This window comes from Lissotriton helveticus, chromosome 3_1 (assembly GCF_964261635.1).
Source record: "Lissotriton helveticus chromosome 3_1, aLisHel1.1, whole genome shotgun sequence".
Taxonomy (NCBI): domain Eukaryota; kingdom Metazoa; phylum Chordata; class Amphibia; order Caudata; family Salamandridae; genus Lissotriton; species Lissotriton helveticus.
The window spans coordinates 609207537-609228982 of record NC_136061.1 but is presented as its reverse complement, the minus strand read 5'-3'; the positions used below and the strand labels follow the sequence as shown (position 1 = coordinate 609228982).

The 21446-nt window shown below is 46.0% G+C and overlaps 1 non-coding gene across 1 annotated transcript; it reads right to left on the bottom strand.

Moving 5' to 3' along the window:
* Positions 1–16449: 16449 nt before the first annotated feature.
* Positions 16450–16522, bottom strand: TRNAY-GUA (transfer RNA tyrosine (anticodon GUA)). Its single transcript has one exon. It is a non-coding gene; the product is annotated as a tRNA-Tyr (tRNA).
* Positions 16523–21446: the final 4924 nt, after the last annotated feature.

The following is a 21446-nucleotide window of genomic DNA, read 5'->3' as shown; positions in this document are numbered from 1 at the left end:
TCAAAATAAGATTGTGTCGCATCAACATTACATTACTGCCATAATTTGGATCCACGGTACAAATGATTTCTGAACAGTAATGTAGTAATTCCTTTTTCAGAAGGGGATTTTGCCAAGTACAAAACTTTAATAGCTGAGGAAGCCACTGATTTAGAAAACGAATGGCACTCAATTAGAGGCCTGCCAGTGCCAGCCAAGTACAGTGCAAGTACTACAGGGCATCCTCCAGAGTCAAGCCCTTCTTCAGAGCATGAGAGCAGTGCATTTGCTTCCCAGCAGTCACCAACACTACCAATAACATCAACAGCAGCAACAGGATCTGATACATCAGACACAACAAAAAAAATAGCTGCTTGGTTTCTACAGAAAGGGATGGGAAGTCCGTTGCTGGTGCAAAGTCAAAAGAGGCCAAGCAAATCGGAGCACCACTGAACATTGAACGGATGGTCCAGGTCTATCTGGATGACACAACAGAGGTGTTCATGGAGCAAAGCCGATTGGTGTATTGGTATGGGAAAAGAAGCCAATGGCCAGTGCTCAGCAGGCTGGCAATAAAGTATCGGGCTTGCCCTGTCGCAAGTGTCTCTTCTGAGCTTGTTTTCAGTGCTGCTGGTGCCATTGTAACTGTGAAAAGGACCAGTCTCTCGCCCAGAACCGTGTAGAAGTTAACCATTATCAAAATGATGAAAAAGAGAAGAACGGTAGTGGTGTATCCAAATTGAAATAGACCGCACATACACACTTTATAGTGAAATAGATAACAGTACTGGATTAGTGATGAATCTTTAGTATTTAAAGACGGAGTGCTACATAGACCACAGTCCCCCACTACCTAGAGAGACTAATGACAATCAAAGATTGGCATTCATATGACTATAGAAAAATGGTCAAAAAGAGCACATTCCTAGAGCACAAATGTACATAAAAAGACTAATAGGTCTCCTTGTAGTTCAGCAACACTTGAACTGTAATAGTCCTATGGTTTCAGTATTTGGACAGGACAAATAGACGGGAATGTTACATTTTTTTCCTTTTTTCTTTATTAGAAGATCCATAAAAGTAGAGTTGACAAGAGACAGCCGACACGTGTTTCGTCAGTACTATAGATCAGTACTATGACTTTTTCAAGGCTATATAAGCGAAGCTAGCACGACGCATCCAAGATCATAACACGTCCATATCAAGAAATATAAAACTAACAACCATAACAATTAGAATACAAGTAGAGCACGCAGCTGCAGGGGACAAGAATCCATATACTCCGATGAAATCACTTGAGGTAGATGTAATTGGCTATCGAGTAAGTGTAAAATGAAGCGTTCCCCTGAAATCACGAAGGCAACACGTCTCAATATATAAGAAGTGAATCATAAGAGATGGGGATATAGAAGTCCATATACGAAGTCAGATCATCGCGATACCGCTCCTTGACTGTTGTGGGGCTGGGCTCGAGCACGCTATTATTGTCTATGAGGGGCGTCGCTTGTTCAAGTGTTGCCTTCGTGATTTCATCAAACCCTAACCCTCTTCCCCCGGGCTGTGTGGTTTTATATTGAGATGTGATGTGACTACATTAAATCTATACCAACAATTGATCACACGCTTGCTGGGGCAGATGTGGTGAAACCAACACTAATTAAATGTCAACGAGGCAGGACGAGGATCTTCTTCTGCTTGCCCACCCATGCTCAGTGTATGTACAAGCCAATTAATTTTCCAAAGGGACCCACTGAATACATCTTAATTAATTGCCAGCATTGATTGGATTTACAGCATTAAAGTTTACAAATTAGGATTGTGTTTAAGTGACTCCTTCAACATAACTACAGTTTAACTTCTTATCTTCTTGTACTAGGCTGTCCCCGACACCATTGTTTTCTTTTAGTTTAGCAGTTGCAATATTGTTTGTTTGTCAGTATTCTTATGTACTGTACTTTTCTACTACTCCCACAGTCTCTCTCAGGCAAATGACTCTCTTTTTTTTTGTTTGCAAATGCTACTGCCAGTGTCTACTACTACCACCACAACCACGGCATTTTCTCCATTGTCTTGCAAAACCATGCAGCCACTGCTGTGCCGAACTTAATCATCATCAATCACAGGTAAGATAAGTAGGTAAGATAAGTTTGCTGGGAGGTATAATGGAGTAGGAGGAGCGACTGGTAGTACTAGTAGGACAAATATAACTCAGTGAAGGGTAAAGCATCTATCTGTTTGCATGTTACAAAATTGACAGATTATTTAAATCAAACACTGGCTGCTGCCCTGCATCTGCAAGTAAACCTTGTGACGTGCATTAATTCATGAAACAGTAACCCCACCACAAAACAGTAACATCATATGTGTAAGTATAAATACATAATAGTTATTTTCATAACAAAATAGCCTATCCCACACCTCAACCACCCCTCTCCCTAACCCCAACCAATGTCCAAGTCTAACGAATGTCCAAGAGAAACCTCAACACCCAATTCCCACCCACCAACAAAAGTATTAAAAAAGGGGCAAATCAACAGGGCCCATCTATAATCGGGGGCTTTAAGATGTTTGTCCACCAGGATTTTGACGCGCCCCTCTAATTGGTCCTCCAACTGTGCCATCCGGAGGAGAAGTTGTTGGCGAAATGCACGGCACCTACATTTGCATCCATGTGGGGGGTGGCAGATGTTGACTAATGGTGGCGGAGGGCACCTGCCTGACCGCAGCACGGTACTCCTGCAAGCGGGGCCTGGCTGGGGCCCGGGGCATTGGAAGAGGCAGAAGCTGCTGCCGCCGCCTCCTCCTCCTTGGCTTGAGCCACCAGTCTGCGGTATTCCTCCACGATGGCCTTCAGTTTCCGTTGCCGGGCCCTGGCTGCCAACTCCTTCCTTGATGGTATTTGGGAAGGAGGATCTATAAAGAAAGAAACAGAATTGTAACCGAAACTCCTAGCAAAACAGTAACACAAAATGAATTCAACACATAGTGGCACAGTAGCACTAGCAAGCGCAGTACATAACATTTGTGGTAACTTTAGGTATCTATCCTCCTGCTTCCCCGGCCTCTAACGTTTGTTGGAGTTTTTTCCGGTATTATACTTGCCCAAGTACTATGGATTGACTCCAGTACACAGAAGAACACCAGTCTGTTTCGTATCTCTAGTTTACATAAATTAGATAGCCTTGTTGTAGGCTGTAGCTGGCAATTCAGCTAAGGTTGCGTCCAACACCAACATACGAGGATACGCAGACGCCTGTTACTTTTAACTAAGCTGCAGGTAGGGAAGCTCGTATATTTTTCGATTACGGGTGGCACTGGCCATACTCTCTCTGTTACATGAAGGGCAATTGCTCAATTTCACTTTCACTGTGCCCTGGCGTCTGGCGACTACAAAAAGGCAGATTAAAAATAATATAATATACTTGTGATCCAATGATCATTACTTATATGGAACGACATCTCAGTCCAGTAGCGGTCAGAGGTGGGAGTGCTGGAGGGTGGTGACGTGGAGAGGGGCAGGTTGGGGGGAAGCAAACTATGGATTATGGACAATTACTGGTAAGTAAACATATAAATAAAAATCAGAAAAAAAAAAACATAGGTAGGAAGTGGTCCTTGGATTCAGAGGAAGGCGCTTGATAATATATATGATTTTCTTGCAAACTACTCAGTCATCAACTGTATTCTGAAATGAAATCCTACTTTTATATAATATATGATGACCCTCTGCTTTGCTACTCTGGCGCAGTTTCTTTTACATTATCTTCAAATTAAGACTCTGCATCCAGTGACAGTCTCCACCTATGATGAATACAATCCATCCAGGGAGCATCCATCCATTACAAGTAAATGTCTATCATTCTTAATTAGGTATCGCTTAACAAACCTTAGCTGGTTTCACTTTCACCAACAACCACCCTTGAGTCCACTCCTTTCTTCCTTGCCTTGGCTTTGGGTTTGACACAAACACCGCTGATGATTCTTGCTATCCACTATCCACCAATATTGTGTCGCCCACCCAGGCAGGCATCTTCTTTCACCTTCCACCCATCATTCAACAACCCATGCATCTGATTCCTATCAGCCACCTGCATGCTGCTTCCAAAGTATCCTTCTCTGCTAGTCATATTACATCTCTTTTGTCCTTCCTCCTTCCACCCTAGTTCTTTCCCTTTTCGTTCAACACATCCATCAAGGTCATCTGATCTGACTTTTAGTCTTCTCCATAACTTTCACAGCTGAGTTGGAGTTTGATAGAAGAGGCCTTTGTTTACTTAACTCACGCTGGTAATACTATTGCTAATGCATTGATAATGCTAAGTAAAGGGTGTCTTCTTCAACCGTTGTATATTGTTCAGTACAACTTCAAGTTCATACTTACTTAATAAGTCTCACAGTACAGTTCCAGCTAGTAATGCCAATAAGTAATGAATATAACTTACCACCGCTGCTGTTTCCATCCCCACTGGTGCTCCTGCAGGTGCCACATCTCCTGCCCCCTCCTGAATGGCAGCATTGGCATCGCCTCTGGCCCCATCGGCACTGGTGGTTGGTACTGGTAGTGCACCTATAAAAGCAAGTACACCTTTTTAGATGCCTGTACACCTCCCCCATTTTACTCGTTTTTTCACCAGGAAGGAAGATTGAAAAAACAGTTAAAGTACAACATAAATCATCTCTAGTCCAAATTGCGTACTACAGTAGAGTCAGTAGACAGATATTAGTAGTATTCATTTATTATATAGTCCCTAGGGTCATCTCATCTCGATTCCTACTCTAGTCTTTGGAAAGTTAGCCTGAGCCATGTAACCATTTTAGATTCATGTCTACTGTTTTGCGCATGTTGTTACCTTGCAGCTTGTTGCGCAGTAAGACGCCTTTGAGGCCAGATGAGTGTTGCATACAAGTGAAGAGGTTGAAAAACAAGGCACTTTTTTATGGAGTTTGGTTAGGCCCTATTACTTAGCCATAATGTTACACTTTTTGTCATGACTGCAAAAAGCTTGCATAATTGTATTTTATACTGTCTAACGTGCCCCATTTTTCTTTTTTAATAGGCAGATGAGAAGATTGCCTTCTACGAACCAGAGATTTGCAGAGCTTAAGAAAGATGCATGTAACCAGTATACGTTCAACGGTGAGGGGTCTCCCACAATTCCCACAGTTCTCTATCATGCACAAGTTGTACAAATGTTTAGTTTTAATCTTCTTTATTTTGCATGTTGGAGCTGGATGTATTTCATGCAACAACTTACAAAGCTTGTTATTATTTGAAAAAAATAAAGCTTTTGAACTTGCACATAGACTCTGTGGTATCTTTGGAGTGTCTGTGGTGTTGTGGACTTACACAAGTGAGTGAGCGAAAGGGTGTTATTTTCTGCGTTGTGTAATAAAATCATTGGGTATCTTCGTGCAGGGGTCGGGACAAATGACTAATGACTGAGACACTATAGCTAGTTGGTCAGTGAATTGTGGGTTCTGAGTTCTGTGACTGAGGTGTAAGTAAGGTCCAACCTCCCATCACCAACATCCTGTTTTCTTGCGCGTAGTTCTGCATGTGGCTGTGCAGAATACCACAACAGTAGTAGTAGTATGTACTACTACCCTAACAAAAAATACTAGACAAACATCTGGTTGCGCATTTTGTTGGTGGGAATTGTCAAAGCATAGAGATTAAAGAGGACAACGCAAAGGACAGGAGTGGACCCAGTGGCTACAGCTATTCTATTACAGCTTTATTCAAAAGAATACCTTAACTAAAGAGTGGCCAACAGGGCAAGCTTAGGTACAGACAGTCTAATAGTAGTAGTACAGTGAGTCATGGCAGAGGCAGTTTGAAGGATCTGATAGTCAGGGATACCCAAAAGTTGGAAAACAGATAATAAAGATCAAAGAAGCTTCTGTTAAAAATTGAATTGGGAGGAAGCTTAGTTAATAGTTTGGAAAGAATAAGGTGCGTTAAAAGTTAGGGAAATATAATTGTTAATAATAAAAGCACTGTGGGACTTACTGGGGCCAGCAGCAGGATCCTCGGTAGAGGAGCGCTCCTCTGGTGGTTGTTGTCCCGCCGACTCGGACCCCATCTTCTTGCCCCTGGGTGCTGATCATGTAAGAAAAAATGAAGAAAGAGAGAAACATTGAGGGCTGTGAAACAAAAAAATCATTAAAAAAAACGCTCAAACATTTTAGGAAACAACAATTGCAATGAAATTGACCTATCTGAACGACTACTGGCTTGCAGGATTCACGGACCGTCTACTTATATGAACACTGAACAGATTGCAGAATACTAACTAACGAAGCCAGTACCACCTGATCTACACCCCCTGTTCCAGACAGACCAATTGTTCAGTAATTTGGCTTTCCCATTTTATTTTTGCCAGCAAAAATGCATAGATGCGATGGAAGACACATGCTAAAATTTGTGCAGACAATAAATTGTTGGTTGGTTGCGTCATATGATGTTCTGCTACTAACTCAGTGACAATGCTATTGCTAAGCCTACCCCTCACTAAACAAACTACAAAAAGGTTCTATGGAAGACTGGGGTTAGAAGCAGCATTCAGTGACAGAGGAGGGGTTACACATACCGTAAAAAAAATATTAACTAATACTAAGTAAACCTGTTATCCATCCACCACTATTTCACTGAAGGACAATGGAAGGACTAGACTCTAGCAATAACTAACTTCAGTTCTCTTAAAGTAAACTCTAACATAAATATTTAGCCAAGCCAAGCTAGCGCAAAGTTACAAACCAGTAAGAGAAGTGCCGAGCAGCACCTCTGTCATACAATCACAGAAGAATTTTGGAACGGAATTGGTCTACAATGTAACTAAGCGCACCAGTAATCGTGTTATTTGTCCAAGAATTATACACAATACTTATACTACTATATATTACTAGCTACTCACCAAGCCCCACGACCTCGACACCTAGCAGGTCCAACAGTTCCTGCTCCCGGTCCAGGATGTCGGACCACGGGTGGGCCAGCGGCTGGTGGGTGCGCCGGATCCCCGAGCAGCGAACCACTGCCCGACGCACCTTCGCCCACCGGCGGTGATGCTCCTGGGTAAGGTACCCGGAGCCTGGCCTGACGCCTGCTGCCAAGGTCAAGGGGAGATGGCGCTGGATGAAGAAAAACAGGGCGGCAATCTCCGCTCCCCGAAAAGTTGTCAGGCCTTCACCCCTGCAGGGGGCATTCTGCCGCAATGCAGTCGGCACTTGGGCACAGGCGCCTTGCCCTTGGAGCCGGTACTGCTGCCCTTGGCCATGGTTCTGGGGTGGAGGCAGAAAAGAAAAGAAGGAAAAAAGAAAGTTAGGGGGAAGAAGTAGGGGTTTGAATAAAGAAGTAAAATAAAACAGTAGAAAAGTAACAAAAACACAGTAAAAGTAGAAATAAATCACAAAATATAAACTTAGGGACAGAGAGACAGAGATGATAAATAAAAAAGTGAGAAAAACTGTGAAAATAAATAAAGATTGCAAAGATTAAAGCTAGATAGAAAACTAGCATAGAGTGAAAAAAAAATGGCCGCGCCCGTCGAGACCATGTGGGTAAGTTTGCGCGATATTTCTCGCTAACATGCACTTGTCGTCGCGAACAAGTAGATAGCAATCCTGACCATGACATGCACAACGCGAACACGTTGTACGCGACCCGGAACAGGAAATAAGGCAACGCAAGCGGGTGGGACAATTGAAAAAACAAGATGGCCGCGCCCATAGCCCACCACATGGGTAAGTTCGCGAGCGACGATCCCCCGAGCACGCAGAGAGCGCCCGAACACGCACAACGTGCTCCTGAGCAAGAAAAACGTCTCGCGAACGGGTCCGACAAGCTACTACGCATGCTTGCGAAACTCGCATAGTGCGAGAACGTCTTCGCATAGCTTCGCGTAGCGTGACTATGCATACTAGGCTCAACCCTTGTATTTATCTGTATAAAAATAAGTAAAAACGGAAAACAGGGAGCCTTATTTATAATACTAGCTTACTTGCACCTGCAATCTTCACTGTAGACAGTAGAGCAACAAAAATGTGTTCTTAGCCTTACAATACCACAAGATATATAGGAGCAGTGGCGGCTGGTGACAATTGAAAGTGATGAGGTGTAAAATTCTTTTCGTACTGTACTGGCGCTCGCATGCCTGAAAACCTAGGGTGGGTATGGGGGGGTTCTCCCCCCAAGAAAAGTTTTTTAAAAGAGTGGACAAATGGTGCATTTTCAAGAAAGCAGGAAGGTTAATAAAGCAATGCGACTGAATTATTTATCATTTAAGAAATTGCCAATTTTTATGAGCTTCTAGCTTACCCGTCGCGCGTTGCTGCGATCTTCGAAGAAAGGAAATTCAAGGAAAATCGTTATGATAACATTCAATTTACATTGTGTCATTTTTATTGAAACTTATTCATTTTAATATGGAAAACATTTCAAAGTGTCGTTTTAATTCTATTTATTTATTCGAGTGCTTGTGGATACACGATTTTTTGTTTTTCCGTCTGGTGCGTACATTAGTATTCGAAAGATTATGAGGGCCCTGGGGGGCTGATATTTTAAAAAATGTTATGCCAGAAAGCTTCGCGGGAGTGTACTCAACAACTTCCCAAAGTTTCATGGCGATCGGATGAATGCTGTTTTAATTCTATTTATTTATTCGAGTGCTTGTGGATACACCATTTTTTGTTTTTCCGTCTTGTGCGTACATCAGTATTTGTAAGATTATTAGGGCCCTGGGGGGCCAATATTTAAAAAAATGTTATGCCAGAAACCTTTTCGGGAGTGTACTCAACAACTTCCCAAAGTTTCATGGCGATCGGATGAATGGTGTTTTAATTCTATTTATTTATTCGAGTGCTTGTGGATACACAATTTGGTATTTTTCCGTCTGGTACGTACATCAGTATTCGAAAGATTATGAGGGCCTTGGGGGGGGGCCGATATTTATACAATTTTTATGCCAGAAACATTGGCGGGCGTGTACTCAACTACTTCCCAAAGTGTCATGGCGATCGGATGAATGGTGTAGTAATACATAAAGCACAAACAGACAGACAGACGGACATACTTTTGTTTTTTATACAGATAGATGAAGAACAATCTTTGCATATGCTGATGTTATCATTTGCTGATTGCTTTCTCCTTGATTGCCTTCTCCTTAATTTACTGACACATAAAAGGTAGTGCAGCGTGCTTTGGTTAAAGTAGTGTGGTTCATATTCCTGTGCAAACATAACTGCTGTGTGCGGTCACATGATGTAGCCTCAAAACCATTCCAGGATTTTTATCGCACAGCACTATCCATTTTTTAAAATTCCTTATGAGGTTTATAATGGCAGGGAATGGGTAAAACACACATGACAGGGGAGGAAGCCTAAAAAGCTCAGCAAAGCCTCACATGGTTGCACGTGGCATTGAGGGCTATGACACCTGTGTGCACCTGCTTTATAGTTTTGTTCTCCTTCAAATCCTGGGCAGCGAACCATGAAACTGAACTGGTGGGGACTGTAAAGACACAAGCTCCTGCTTAATAACTTTGCTGCATTTGGGAAAGCATGGATACAAATTATCTTTAGAAATAAATTGAACTTTATTCCAGCTACTGGTTCAATCAGTTAGTATTCAAAGCTGTCAGCAGTGTCACTTTGTGTTTTAATGAACCAGTGTATGTTCCTTTTTTTAACACAGGTGAACTGTGGCGCAGGTCTTACACAGATGTCCAAAAATACACTTATGTTCTGCATTTTGATGGCCCAGAATCTATTAGACAGCTCGTTCACCTATACACCCCTCCTAGGACTTTAAGAGAGCCCCTTGGGGTGGCAAGAGTTTTGTGGTGGCCACCGCCAAACTTTGGAACTCAATACTTCTTAAATTAAAAACCACAGGAAATCTGACTATCTTTCGTAAAGCACTTAAAATGTGTTTGTTTATTAATTAGTACAATTACTCGCCCAACTCCACACAAGTCGTCTTGGTTTTCACTTAAAATATCCTTTCTAACTGGGAGTTCAGCGCCTAGACACCTACGGGTAGTAGTGCGCTTTATAAATCTCGATTTCATTTCATCTAGCATAGTTACCAAGTAGACCAATGATACATGTAACACCCTTACTTACTCCTCACTTTTTAGGCAACAAGGTTATGCATGCTATGATTTTTGATTCCATACATATAATGGTAAGAGGAAAACCACAATTACCATAATAGTCTAGGTTGTTTACTAAACCCAAAGTATGTCTAAAAAAGTTACATGACATGGAACCTGACTTAGCAGCGATTCACAATGCACTGACTTAGTGTAGTGTCCGTTTTTTGTGCTGGGGTCTTAATGCGTTCTTTGAACACAGTGATGTGAAGTCGCAGAAGCATTATAATAACAAACTGTGGTGAGAGGGTCAAAGGGATACGCAGTTTAAAGACCCTAGCCTTGTTCGAATCCCCAGCTACAACATATGAACAACAAATGAGAACACAGGGGGTCTGTTAGCCAAGTATTCTAGCTAGACTGTCTGTAAAAGCCAACAGATCCAGAAGGTACCCAAATCACCTCTGAATAGCCTTACAACGGAAACTGTGGACAGATATTTGTTGACACTGTCCTTTTTGCAAATATCTGTCCTCTGGACAGATATTTGTTGACACTGTCCTTTTTGCACTGTTCTGGTTTTTAATTAGGGGATGTGGTCGGCTGTTGAATAAAGTTGTTGTTGAGGCTATATCACCCTATTTTAAACTCACCACCTTTTTGGTTCATGTTGCACTGATTTCTTTTCTCACAATCTCTTAACCATCAAAAGATTGGCTATCTGAAGTCGGTTCATACTCAATGGTGGACTCAATCCAAGACTATCAATCAATCTGGTGGCTATAAGTCCCTATGATCAAGGGATCAGTCTATTTTCAAACTGGATGGCCAGATGATATGACTGATCACACAAGTCTTTTTGACGGTAATCCACTATTAGATGGTATGGATTTTGCAAACCAACTTTGAGTATATTTATTGTCTGTTAAGTGAACCGTCTTTCTATGAATTTTTTGTTGTTTCTGTTGTAAGGCTATTCAGAGGTGATTTGGGTACCTTCTGGATCTTTTGGCCTTTACAGGCAATCTAGCTGTAAATGCTAACAGACCCCCTGTGTTCTCATTTGTTGTTCATAAGTCGCAGAAGCAGGCAGGTAGAAGAAAAGCAGGGCCCCACCCAGGGAGGATTGGAGAAGGGAAGACACAAATGCAATGACACGGAGCCATCCTCATTCTGTCATTGCGTGTTTCCTTGCAACAGAGCAGTGCCTCTGAAAATTGTGACATTAAGCTGAGGGTGCAGGGTTTTGAAAGAAGTAATGGATGTGACGAGGGATTGGGGTGTCGCTGGGTGTGAGCGGTTAGGACAAGATAAGGGGTAACAGGAAATTGGATGATGAAAACAAAAGAGCGAAAAGGAAGGCAGACTTCGTCCAGGGAAGGGAGAAAAGAAACAGTGAGGGCAGGAGGAAAGCCAGTGTCGGAGTAGGACATAAACGGAAAGCGTCAAGTTGAAGTTGCAGAGTGATATGTTATTTGGGGGAGTCGGAACAGTTTAGGGCCGGAGTATGTTAGAACATAGTGACATCATGGCGACAAGCTCCCCCACCCCACTAGCATGCTTCCTGCAAATAACACATCACACAATAGGTAACTTGGGAAAAGCTGCTGCAGGTTTATTACATACAACATTATGTAATGCTTGTGGGTTATCTTACGGGCGATCCAAGGGCAGGCAGCATTCTCGCCACCCGCCCGAATGAAGAGCCGGGCAGCTCCGTGGCGAACCACCTCTATGCTGCCCCTTCCAGTAATCATTGAAGAATCACCTGACTATCATTTCTTATACTCGCACCCCTTTTGGGGCTGAGTGTAGCTAGGCAAGCCCCCGTTTGCTCAGGCCCACAACCGCCCGAAGGACTAATGGGGCGCTGACATCGGTTCCAGGAACCTCGCATGAGGCCCCCGGATGTTAGGCTCTGGCACCTCTATGTGCCATGCTGAGGTACCATTCTGTACCATCTGCTTCTAGATTGCCCTGTAACTCCGCCACAGGCCTGGCGGCAGCCACCGTCGCTGACAGGACCCCCCACCATGCCCTAATCTGACCTACTTACAACCATTCGGATTCAGTGCTTCCTGAAGGTCTAGCAGGAATAAGTCCATACCTACTGGTGTCAGGTGGACCCCATCCCTTCTATAGTAACCTTTTACTCTCCTGAATCATCTTGTGTCTAATGAAACCCAGGCCCCTCTGCTCTGTGAATTTACGCATAGCGCTGTTGACACGCCTCCTGGAGCGCTCTACCGCCTGCTCTGAATTCGCCCTAGCCATATTCTCTGCGGTGTCCGACTGCAACGTGTGGCCTGCACACCTGTGCCCCACCTCTAAGGGACAGCAGCTCAATTGTTAGCTGACTGCTCCCGCCCCCGTCTGCCTATTCAAGGCTGTGGCGAGCAGGATTATACTTTGGCATTTGCACGGTCCTTTGCTTCCTAAATCATGCCGCACCGGGATGTCCCTAACTATAAGTATGTGGCAATGAGCGGAGGAGGGGGGCGCTCCTGCCCTAGCCCGGCATCCCTTACTCCTATGGGGATCGCCAGCTCAGCTCCCTCTATGGTGAATACCCCTAGGTATACCGGCTCACAGGAAGTCTGTTTTTGTACCGTGCCCACTGCCAATCATGTGGTGCCTAACCTTAAGGAGTGACTAAGCCTATTTGCATCCATCCTGGTATGTTCCGAATACGGGTCGGGGGGTTTCACCTGCCCACACTGAGCAGACCCAGGGCGGAAAATAACCTGCCCAGATGAGTTACTATTGTTGCACACTGGACGTGCCAATGCTTTATTACATACTTTCGTGCTTGACATCATAATTCCCCATTACCTGGGACGGCAGCACAGGATGACCTCAACAGTCAGCTGATGTGCTACCACAAACCGCGGTGCTCATGAGGACCTGGAAAAGCACCCAATTTCCACCTGGGTGTATCACAAGATCGAGCCTGGCCTCACACCGCGGAAAAGCCCTAGAGACACATCTTAAACCTATGTACTGGTTGTTGCCACTTGGCACTTTTCTGGTTGCAGCTCTGTGTTTGTGAAGCACGCGTGCCCCCGGGGCCCGCTGTCCCTGGATAGTCGGTATATGTTACCCATACGCTGATACCGTGTACCACTAAACGCCCTGCTTGGATTGAAGGAATGCTGATTGGAACCAGGGACACTGGACCCAATCCTCCACTGGGGGGGCGGACCAGTGTGAAGGAACCAGGGGGAAACCTTATGCGCAACTACCTTATGCTCCCGAATATTGGGAATGCCCATGGTCTAAAATACCCTGCCGCCATGTGGCTCTAACTGAGTGTGTACCCAGGTATTGCCCACAAGCTAACCCCCACCAGCTAACCCAGGTTCCCAGTTTCTTGCTAGCTGCAGTACACTTCCGGGGGATCAGCTGGGAGATACCGCAGACTGCATTGGTCATGCAGACCTTAGTAAACATCCAAGTCTCACCTGGGCGTCCCTTTACTGATCTGGCCTCACACAGCTCTAATGCCAGAGCCACTTCTTAAACCTATTTCCTAGTTGACGCTACTTGGTTGAATCTCTGACCAGCGAGCGTGCCCCCGGGGCACGATGTTGCTGAAGGACCGGTGTCTGTTACCCACCCGCTGATACTTATCTGTCGCTACCTGTCCTACTTGGAAGAAGGAATGCGGGGTGCTTCCTAATGGACTGTAGACTTACTGCCCCACCTAGTTTTACCCCAAAACTTAGGGAAAACCCAAGGAGTGAACAGGCACTTCGTGGTACACCTACCCCAGCTTGGACTATCAACTTATTTAGGACACTGGAGTAGGGGGAGCCCCTTCAAGACTCAGGTTGTGACCCCTAGAAGGGTCACCCAGGGTACAGACAAGTCTGTGGGAACCCAACGGGAACATTCAGTGCAAATACCTGCCCTTTGATAAATATTGCGACTGCGGAATGGACAATATTACCCTGTCGCAATATGGCTCAAACGTGGTGTTCACCAGCCTTTGGTACACCGTTGCACACTTGTTAGATGACAATACACCACCCACTTGCTGCCTTGGTAAAGCGTGGGTGTCAATGTACTCCTTGAACCAACCTGTAACCTGCCGCTGGATGCAGGGAATGCCCCCCAGTGTATCTCTGAACCTGTTTCTATATGGTGCCAGCAGATGTTCCTCATAAATGCCTAGGCATATGATTGGTTTAAGCGTAGCGTGCTGCTGGCTGCTAATTTATGGCTTCCGACATTGCATCCAGATAATAATACAGATAATAAGAAGCCTCAGTGGCGCGGGACTAGTCTCTAACGGACCGATGCGGTTAATAAAAGTCCGTCCAGGAAGGAGTCACCGGAAACCGAGGGGATCCAAGGTAACGGTAATTAATGAAGGGATGTTGCCGCGTGGCGAAGTAAGCCTGCAATGAGGCACCTTGAGTTCAATTGGGAACTCCAGCCATCGTCTGCAGAGCCGGATTGCAACAGTCAGACCTGACTGTTGCAATCCAGCTCTGCTTACTTCGCCACTGAGGCTTCTTTACCCGGAAGCCTTACACTCATCTGCCCTGCAAATTGGTTCGTATTACCTCGAGGCTATTACTAACAGGCAAATCTACGTCCCTCCTCGACTGTCACCAAGGCTTGCACATTCAGGCAATAAATTGGTTGTCCTGATGATGATCTTTGAATTAACTGGATCGAAACGCCGTCGACAGTTTATGTAGTCTAAACACTGGTTCACTATTGTGTGCAATTATTACGTTTTTTCTACATGAGTCAAGCTAACTGATTCTAACTAAACTCTAGCTGCTCACTTATTGTAAATTGCCTGAGAAACTTTCCACCCTTTGTATTTGTATATTGTTTGTCTAGCCTTGTTGGATACAGGATTGTGTCCCACTGTAAATATGTTGCTTTGATAATTTTCTTATTGCATTATCGATTAAATCCTGAGGTCCGGCTGGACTTCATGTTCATTATAGCGCAGATTGTGGCCTATAATTATTCAATAATTGCACCTCCCTCTGTCAAGGACCGTTGTTGCTCCTGTATCTTTTGAAATACAGACATGCACCTGTCTTACACTGCCCACCTGCCTCTCGTGTATGGCTAATGCAATTAACGTTTTTGCCTTTCAAACCCATCCTACAACAGCAGAGGTTCACAACGCCTATTGTGAAGGGACATGCTCGACTCCCCACAAAATGCGTGACCACAATTTAACTAATAGTGCAGTCGCCATGCCAGAGGTAGCTTTGTCACAACTTGCCTACAGTAAGGATGCTGAAATCTCGTACTTGACGAGTGATGCATAGGGCGAGCAATTACCAGCTTCGTTCACTATATCGTCCCAACTATGCAGTATTCAATTTTGGTCTTTTAATTGTATTCAATGCGTGCATGTATGTTTCAAATAGTTCCACGAAGAACCCCCAGCCACTAATACCTTGCTTCCAACCCAAACTTAATTAGACGCAACTAGGATGCCGTGGGGCTGTTGCGATAAGAGATGCCTTCTCTCTTCTCAACAGACATCAATAATTACATAATTGCCTTTTCCCGTAAAATGTGGGTGTCTGCATCCCTCCCAAATTGTGGACGAGGGGCATTAAACTTCGGAAAGAGGGAATGCCGGCAGACAAAGGGGGTCTGCCAGCCCACATGTGTATATGATACTTACTAGCACATAATTCAAAATTGAATGCACCCGCAGGGAGCCCCAACTCCCGATGGTGGCTCTCCGCTGTTCTCCACTCTGAACAAAATTGCAAACGGGGAGTTGACAACGTATGACAGCGCCAGTGATTAAATACTGCACTGGCAACTGGCTGGATATTCAGCGTGCACGCATGTCAGCGCCGTGCCTGCGTCCGTCCCCCCCCTTGGCCCGTGCCTCCCTTCACCACCTTAATCTGCACCCTGAAACACCAGGAGGAACGCCATTACCGCCTGGAAGCGGCGCCGCTCGCGTGTCCTACTGGACATTATGGAATACACCGGGCCCGGCACCCCACGCCTCCCCTCCGACTATGTAGGCATGTCTGCCCTGCCAAGGCCTAACACACGGTGCTACCAAAATTGACCAGGCTGTATATGGATGGTAGCAGTGTGCAAATCCAAAACCGACGCTGCCTGCACCAGCCACCCGGCATTGCCACCTAGGCCGATACCCACCAGGTGACGTGGACCACTAATGCCCTCTCTGCGAGCTAACATGCTCTTTCTGGCCCCCATTGTCCGCCCCACACAGTTCTCCAATTACCCAAATTGTGTTTGGTCAGGTATTGCACAATATCTAGGTGACACTTTCTCTTTCAGTTGTCATGTGCCTACCTGACCTCTCTAGCTTGTCCTATTGAGTTTTCCGCATGTCTAGTGAGCAATTAAAACAGGACTAAAGTCCTTCGAGCCGGATTTGAACTGGCGACCTAAGGATATACAGTCCTCTGCTCTTTCAACTGAGCTATCGAAGGCTAGAAGAGACTGATCGCCCGGATGGCCGTCTCCCTACCCTGGCCCTTAACTGTGCACTCTATCTTTCGCGGACTTTGCACAAAGGCCCGGGCTCTTTACAGGGAGCGATACGAAACTAAAAGGCATGTCAAACATGAACGCTCATTCCTTCTTCACATCCCTATGTTAGTGTCTGTATGCTATCCCGGACCCCGTGTGGTGCGTGCTCTAACTGGGCCCCCCCAACCACCCCTCATCGCGACGCACCGCCGATGGCGCACATGCCTATGCACACTAACGCTGTTAATGTTGCGCATTCATGCGTGCTGGGGGGGGGGTGAAGCGATGAAACGAGACTCCCCAGGACCCTCCTGCGGGCACGAGCCACAGCACCTGCGTGTGACGATGTGCATAAAAAGGGGGGGTTGCAGCGGCCTACCCGTGTAACGGGCTCCCCCCCATGCCAGGGCTGCAGCTTGCCTGACTCGGGGCCTCCCTGTTCCGGCAGCCATTTTCTCACTCCACACGGGGGGAGGGGGTGAGCAGCGCCTCCATCCTTCGCCGCCCCTACCCCCTTCGCTCCCACTGCGATGCCTAGGGTACCCCACCACTGGCTGCCCATACGGGGCATGGAAGGGGGACGCCACACTCGCCCCGGCTGGGGTTCGATGTTCCCTCTCCCCTGTCTCCCCGCTGGCAGCCCACCAAACTTTTGCCAGGCATGCTCCGCCCGCTACTTAAAAGGTACAGGTAGCGGCGCTCGTACGTCCGACCCCGGAGCTTGTGGCAATATCGCCCAACTGCCGTGGCAACCAGATGCGCAATTATAATGCACAGGTTAAAAGAACGAGCGATGCTCACGGAGTTCCGGAAACTGGTCCCGCCGCGTGAGCGCCCTTGATGTCGCTCCCTGCACACCCCACCACCGCACTGTGGCCTGTGCGGGTGACTGACCCCTTGTTCGTGTGCTAGGAGGGGGCAGGGAAAGCAGGAGAAAGCGCGACGCATAGTCGGAGGCGCTAGACAGTACAGGCTACAAGCACTTGCAAGGTGCAGGCTTGAACCCAGCTTGGGGGGGACCGCACGGAGGAGCTGCAGGGAAGGAGACAACGTGAGCGTGGGAGAGGCGAGTTGGCCGCGCTTTGGGGCCAGTAATCCTCCAAAGCCACCCTGCTCCCCCAGCCCCTGGACAACCCTGAGGGTGCGCGTGTTAGTATCAGCGATATCAACCGCCAGCACCCCGGACCGCAGGAGACCCCCACCACGCCGGCAATAACTAAGCTTGCAAAGTCGCACGACCCTGGGATACCAGGCGGGCCTCCCCAGCTCAGTCACCCGTGCCGTCCTGCCCCTTTGCCACGCCCAACCCCCACCGACGCAGCCACGATCCCAAGGCTGGGAAAGCGGTAGCCCCCGCGAGGTTCAGTATGTGTGCTGCCAGTTAGCCCCCCCCCACCAGTGGCCCGCAACTAAGCAGGCCGCCCAGCCCTACTTCATCCCCCAAAGGGGGGGAGCGAGTGGTGGGGAGGGGGCAGATAGCACTAAGGACTCACCGAAGATGGCAAGTCCCCTGGCGAGCACCGCGGCGCGTCTGAGCAGCAAAGAGGCAGGGAAAATGGTGGTGGGGCCTTAAATACCACCAGCCCTGCCCCCTTGCAGCTCCGGACGCGATGTCACCCCATGCCGAGCCAGGCTCGAATTTAACCCCACCCTCCCAGAGGAACGTGGGAGAGGGGGGGGGGTAGAAGGAAATGGGCGAGGGGGGAGCCCAATGCCACTAAAGGTGCCGCCCTCTTCATTGGCCATCTGCGGTGGCCTCGGGCAGCCGCATTGTGTGGCCATATTAGTTTGTGCGGCAGGAACCCAAAGGATGTTATGAGGTGCATTCAGCATAATCCTGAATAAAGCGGCCTTTTGACAAGGCTTCTATGGTGATATTCGTGCCAAATTAATAGTGTCCAGTGCTCTGTCACACAAATCACAAAAGTGTTATACATATGCTATGACTACCGCTTGCATTGTATCAGGTGACGGAGAGGAGGGGTGTGCTTCTCTGTAACTGCCTCCAAGCTCGAGAGGTTTGACTCATGAAAAGTCAGAGGCAGGATGCATACATTCAACTTACCGCAAGGTTTCACAGTATGGGGGAGAGGGCGCAATGTATCAGTATATTTGCTCAAATATATTTTTACATTATACTTACGCTTTTTCTGTTAGCAGTGGAGAATTTTTATTGTGTCTGAATGGCACTAGCCTGCCTACATGTGTGTAGCTTGTTGTTATAAGGTGTGCTTTACTGACGGAAACTTAGGCTCTGCCATCGAACGCCAAGCAGTTACCCACCTCTAAACGAGACAGTGAGGAACAGCGGTTAGTGCAGGGCGGGGAGGGAGCACTGACAGAATCTATGACAACCCATGACCTCAAGGGATAAATATTCATATATCTTCATCATATGCTGTTGTTGAGGTGTGCAAACGCTGCCCACTGCAAAGCAGAAACAGGGGTAGTGACTGTACATATAATTTGCACCCTTATACAATGGTATGCTTCTTATCTGCTTTGTTCAGGCTGCGTCACATCCATAACAGAACAGGAAGCAGCCATTGCAAAGAGGCAATATTTGTCCTCACTTGGCCTCAGAGTTGCTCATCTGGCCTAACAATGAAATCCGGTGTAACAAAATTTGGGGAATTAAGGTATAACTGTGGCTATCTGTGGCGTAGCCAGGAGCCATGGATGCTGTGTCAAGAAATAAAAACAGCACTACTTGGGGTGAGGTGAGTACCTCACACAACTTGTCCGGGTTGCTACTTCACCTGCTGCGCCATTTATAGCTGGTATATGAGAAGGGGTCCCAGATGGAACAACATAAGACACACAAATCAACAAAATTAACCTCATAAGCATAGACTTCAAAGAATGTTATTTAATATACATCCTTCTTTGTAAATTAATTACCATATCTTTTGCAATAGTACAATTCAAAACATTTCATGATAAGCCCAGAAAGAGGGGTGGGGGGGGGAAGTGAAGAAAGGAAAATTGTGCAACATAGATTTAAATTAGTCATAAAGGAATAACATAATATGTGGTCTCATCAATATTTGAACATGTAGTGCCACACTAGATATATATACATTGTCATATATCAACTCATAGGTTAAGACAATCCTATCCTGTTAATGGCTGGCACAGTCAACAAATGATCAGTTTGCCCACAGGTAAGAAAGGATAACAGTATGTCGACGTTTCGACCCCAGTTGAGCAGGCGACGCTATTGCCCTACAGCGGGGTCTTCCTCAGGACAGGTGGTAGTGGGGTGTGGGAGTACAAAAAGGGCACCTACAAAGGAGAAACTAAATTAGGATTGATGTATTCTTACAAGAAGAACTGAAGGCTAATTAAAGCCATACCTAGTTACCTACACGAAGCACGGTGAATCTAGCGGCTCCGTCTGAAACTGATGTTGGGCCAAGGGCTCCTAATGCCAAGAGAGCGTAATCCTAAAAATAAATTAGGCATTTATAAGACAGTGGACCGTACTCGACTATAATCCACGCAATATCATAATTAATATCAGCACAAGTGTATGATTTAGTGAAACATCACACACTACCCAGCCGGGTTAAAAACATAAGTTACCAAATCAAACAACGGAGAACCAACCAAAACAGCCAACCTCAGGGCTGGCCCTTACAATTCATGACATTCCTTACTCCACCCAAATACATGAGACACTAGTCCAAGGCTCACCTATTCACGCAGCAGCGATCCTAGGTACTGTTTTTGCATGGGAACGCTTCTATTCGTGACAAAAAACTCACATCTGCAATTAACAAAAGGATGCAATTCAGAACATATCTCTCATGTCGTCATTGCAACTTAAGCCACTACTTCATTTGTTTACTCACCAAATATGAAGGTGAAACAAAAGGAGCCAATACAACTCGCTCGCAGTGACTTCTTGCTTCCGAATTGCTTTTAGAGAAAAACTGCCTTTAAATAAACCCTCCAAGGTTCGCTTGTATATCTAGGAGGTAAAATAAACAGGAGGCGCGTGTTAGCATACGCACTCGCGACCTCCGCATAGCTAGAATGGGATACGATTAAGGTTTTACCCAAGCTTACCCGAAAATCGCAGAAAGCGGGAACGCTCCTCGCTGTTCATCAGTATACCGTTTAATCTAGTGACTTGCCGTGAGCCCAGGAGCGGAATGGGTGGTACCTTTTAAAACCACTTCAAAATTCCTTTCGGGTTTCGCTCGTATTTCTAAGAGGCAAAACAAACAGGAGGCGCGTATTAACATGTGCACTCGCGACCTCCGCATAGTCAGAGAGGGACTGTTGATTATCTCAAGCTTACCCGGGCAATGGAGAAAGCGTGAAGAATCCTCGCCGCATCTCAGCACACAGTTTACTCTAGTGGCTAGACGCGAGGCCGGGAGCGGGATAAATCGACCGGGCAGCAGCTAAATGTCACTGCTTGCATGTAGCCAATGGGCGCACAGTGAAAATAGTAAACAGACTCGGCCCCTGGTGAAATTAAGCGCTGGGAAAACCTGGTCCCTCATTATACTGCGTTAGAGATTCCTATCTTTGCGCAAAAGGAGAATATCCTTGGTGGCGCACAGACATCTATTCATCAATTTATTCGTTTAATACCAGATTAATTTAGTGGGGCGCTCATCATGGCCAACCAAAGGGGGATACAATATGTAAAAACAGTGTAACATCCATCAATTGTATTACATTTCAAGATCGTAGAAAAGTGCAAAAAATGCAGTAGTTAAACACATGTACATATTTGATACATTACAAAAAAAGGGAAAGGACATCTTATCTCGGTCGGATTAAATGAACCCTCATAGTTGGTATTACAACCTTTGCAATGACAATTATATCACATTAGACAAACTAAATCATGATAACATTACATGGAAT